Source organism: Microtus oregoni, unplaced genomic scaffold (genome assembly GCF_018167655.1).
Source record: "Microtus oregoni isolate MIOR12 unplaced genomic scaffold, Mior012 000014F_ref0000157, whole genome shotgun sequence".
NCBI classification, from domain to species: domain Eukaryota; kingdom Metazoa; phylum Chordata; class Mammalia; order Rodentia; family Cricetidae; genus Microtus; species Microtus oregoni.
The window spans coordinates 6,322,870-6,327,667 of NW_024543073.1; positions in this window are offsets into that span (position 1 = coordinate 6,322,870).

The following is a 4,798-nucleotide window of genomic DNA, read 5'->3' on the forward strand; positions in this document are numbered from 1 at the left end:
GTAAACAGCAAAAGAGAAATAAGATGAGGCAGATATGCAGTAAATGGAAAGAGCAAAGCAAACTATAATGAATATCAGAAAATATCGTTCCCATGAATGGATGACAATGTAAAAATGTAACATTTTAAATCCTGTGAAGGTATTGCTTCTATAATTAAAAAAAATGTTAAAACAATCTCTTTTAAAAATAAGCATGTGATGGTTATTATAGAATTAATCTTGGGAGCTCAAATTAGTTGAAAACTCTGCTTGGGGTGTGAAGCCAGGAGGGTTTCAGTACATATCCGAAAATTAAAGGCTTTTTCCTGGGGTCCATGCAGCATAAAAGTATGTTCTGGATGCTTGTATGCAGCAACCAGTAGCTCTTAGAAAAACATCTCAGTGTGCTCTTGTGCCCCAGGGCACTCCCCATCTTCCTCTGCCACCACTGCAGATCTCCTTTATGGCCCTTTAGGTGTAGCCTCAAGTACTGGAACTTGCACTTTTTCCAAGTGAGAAAGTGCTATCAGGAGCATAGCTTTTGAAAGCCAGTGCCCAGCTCACAGAGAAGCCTGGGCACGATTCCTGTAGACCCACTCCACCTTTAAACCAGGACAGTGAACATTTCCTGAAGTCTATTTTGGTAGAAGAAACAGATCCGTTTCTCTTCTGAAAAAAAAAAAAATGTGTCACTGTGCTAAAACCTCAGCAAACCAAGAGGGAGGCACACTATTAGTATGCACTCCTAGGTGACTCTTTTCCCTACCTGAAAATTCCCAAGGCTGTTGAGGAGGCGAGATTGTGGTGGTTACTCAGCAGTGAGGCATAGCCTGGGAAGGCGAACCCAGCTGCTTGTCACAGATGTGCAATGCTACAGCTGCAAAGACTTGTCTTATTATTCATCAGTTTGAAGCACAGGTAAACAGCGCAGTTCAGTAATTTAGATATCTATTCTTGGAGTAAGAAACGAAAATACCAATCATAGTGGGAACCCGTGCATGATCTCAGAACACAAAGGGAGGCATCAAGAAAAGGGTGTCTGCTGCTGAAGGACATCCTCAGAGCCTTTGGAAGGTCAAAGTGCAAAGGATAAGCAGAGAGGATCAGCTGTGCTTGCCTTTGTTTTACTGGTCTCAGAGATGGATATCAGAGGATTCAACACACGCATGCTCACACAAACACACTCATAGACTCTCATAGAGGCTCACACATTACACACCATACAAACTCTCATACACTGATTCATACTTACACACAGATGCACATTCACACACTCTCACACACACTTCCTTATGTATATCTTAGGGATTTAGTCAAAAGTCAGCCCATTTAGTAGATCATGTACTTAGTTTGTGCAAGGCCTAGTTTTTATTTCCGCCATCAGGAAATATGGAGGGATTAGGGATAAAGAGTAAGGGGAAGACAGGGTTAAAATAAGAAAGTTAAAAAGGTACAATCAAGTCTTAAGACTCTCTATCCTGCCATGATTCCTTCCTTGGTTCATTCCTTTTCCAGTCAAACTGAAAGTCAAGCCTTGCTCTTCAGTGGTGATTGACACAATGCCCAAAGGAGGCAGTTAAAAGTCAGTTGATTTTGAACTTGAGATTCTCTCTGGATGATGCGAATTCTCCCCCAACCCCTGGGTTGGACTTTCATGAATAAGAAATCTTTTCTAACCATCCCATCTTAAACATTAAAAGAGCAAGTGCCCCACTGTCTATCCTGCATGCTTGAAGTCTTTCCAGTATAACCTTTCTTTGTGCATGGGACCAAGCATTGTGAGTATTTGGGACTGAAGGCAAAGAGGGGAGGAGGAGGATGGGGAGGAAGCAGATGAGGAGTTTTGATGGCTCGTGTCTCCTGTGCTGGTTCCAACACCTAGAGTTTCCCTTGCTGTCATTGCCTCGCCCCACACTCATCCTTGCCGTCATAATTAGAGGTGATGCTGAACTCTGGTTCTCTGGAAATCTCATCTTCACTTAGCCCCTGGACAGGGAGTAGGGTTGCAAATTTCTCTTTATTTCCTCACTATGTTCTCCTAGGATATCTGTTGGTAAGACGGTCCTGTGTTCACAAAATACAGCAAGAGACATGTCTCTAGGAAAACCAACTTTCCTTCAGCTGGGGATATAAATGAAGCTAACCCCATTATCCTGGGGCTTGGGGGCTATGTCCTGTTATTCTTTTCTGACCATGCACTAGCATAAGTAACCTGAACTATTCTAATGTATTCTAATGACCAAACACTAGCATAACTAACCTGAACTATTCTAACATATTCTAACGACCAAGCCAAGAATCAAAACAAAGGACATTAAAAAAAGATCCAAACATATAAGACCAAAATTTGTGTACTAGATGATCAGTCACATCAAAGAGAATGGCTAGTGTGTCTATTAGGTATCACCACACTGGGCATGATTAGAGATCCTGACCCACAAAGAGGGCACAGCATTGTTTATGGCTTGACTGTCCCCCACAGCTCGTGTGTTTGAACACTAGGGTCACAACTGTTTTAGACGGTTGTAGACTCTCAAGGAGGTGGAGCCTCACTGGAGGGGAAGTGGATGACTAAGAAGCCTCGGGGTTTTATAACCCAGTCTCACTTTCTGTCTGCCTCCTATTTCCTGCTCTGTCATGACGTCATGACATGCAGAGCCGAGGAATCCAAAATGCCCACTCTTGATACTTGGAGCCTCACTGCCATGCCTCGCCCTCCATGGTGGATGGTAACCCCTCACATTATGACCACATAAACTCTTCCCCTTTTAAACTGCTTCTGGTCAGGTATATGCTCACAGTATCAAGAATAGAAACCAAAGGCCAGTTGTCAGTTTTTAGCAAAGCCTTCCTGGTACTGTTCCCATTGTGTTCGCATTGCCTTCTTCCACTGACAGACAGGCCAGCATGCTGCTGCTTCAATCTCCTTTGCCGACAGCACTCCAGAAACCACAGGTTCACAAAATTCCTGAAGTCTCTTTTGCCCATGCCTTCCTTTTCTTCTCCAACAAAAAACTGTGAGTTACTTACTTAAGTAGTACTCTGATACTATCCTCTTAAATGTTCATTAGATTCGCTAGACCTCTCTATAGTCCACTAATGACACACAAGCTCTAGTTTAGAAGTATTGCTTTAAGTTTCAGTGAATATAGCATTTATTAAATAATTTGCTCTTATAGAATGGTGGAGACTACAGAGAAGACTAGTACTGTAATTCCTAAATTTAAAAGAACTAAATTTAAAAGAGATGGGTCAGTTGGTAAGGTGCCTCGTAACATGAATTCTAAACAATATTAATAATAAAAACGCAGGGTCAGATATTATGGAGTGAAAGCTGAGGGATCAGAGAAGCAGTTTAGGCAACCACTAGAGAGACCTTTTACCTCTACCAAACCCTCAGACTGTAGGGGCGATCCTGTCTCTACCAATCATCAGACCGTAGCTCTCTCCACCAAAGCTCAGACTACACTGAGCTCCTGTCTCTTCCCGCCTTACATTCCTTTCTCTGCCCAGCAGTATCTCTTCCTGCCTCCACCTCCCTAGTGCTGGGATTAAAGGTGTGAGCTACCACCTACTTCCTGGCCTCTGGTAACTTGGCTCTGCACTCTGATCTTTAGGCAAGCTTTATTTGGTAAAACATAAACAAAATATCACTACAGTGCCTGTCACACAAGCATGAGGATCTGAGTTCAGATTCTCAATACCCACACAAAGGTTTGGTGTGAAAGCAAATATCTGGTACTACAGCCCTGGGGTGGTGCCTGGTAGTTATAAGTGGATGCCTGAAGCTTATTGGCTAGCCAGCTATGCTGGTGACTCTTCTTGTTGCTGAGCAGCCATGTCTAAAAAAGGAAGCTGGATACCAACTGAGGAAGACACACAAGGTCTGACTTCTATATCCCCTTGTACATGCACACACATATATATAAACATGTACATATACCATATATACCAAAACATACACAGATATACACAAAATTAAAAAATTAAAATGTACAATTTAGAGAGAAATTAATATGTCTAATGTCACCTAACTAATTTGGAGGCAATGAAACATTTTTTTTTCTTTCTGACATCTACCCTTGCCCACCAACTTTGCCTGGAGTTATTAGTACCTTGGTGGGACAGATATACACACACACATATAAACACACATACACATGCATATATATACATATATATGTATATATACATATATGTTTATATAATATATGTGCATGAATAAATATGTAACAATAATAATTAAAGACAAGATTATGAATTTTGGATGACGGGAATAGGGGACTTTTGGAGGGTGGGAGGGAAAGGCAAGGGTGACGTAGAACTAGTACACGTAAACAAAGTTCTGAAATAGCATTAAATATAGAAAATCGGGGCTGGTAAGGTCATTCAGTAGTTTAGGCACTGGCCGCTCTCCTAGACGAGCAGGGTTTGGTCTCCACCACCCATATAGAGAATGACAACCATTTGTGACTCCAGTTCCAGCGAATCCAATGCCCCCTTCTGACATCTGTGCACATTACATACTTATAGTGCATGTGCATACAATCAGGCAAAACATTCATCCACATAAAATAATAATAATAAATTTGAAGCCATTTTTAAGTTAAGAATAAAGCAGCTTAAAAAAGAAGAACTCGCCATCATCTTGCATACTAGGGCCGTGGTTTCAGCAGACTTAATATATCATCCAGGGCAAGATCTTTCAGTCCTCTGCTCTGATGCCCCTGGAAACTTTCCAGATAGTTCAGATAGGTCTAGAGAGATCATTCCAACCAAGGCACCTTTGGGAATTATTTCCAGAGTCCAGAAGAGGGTA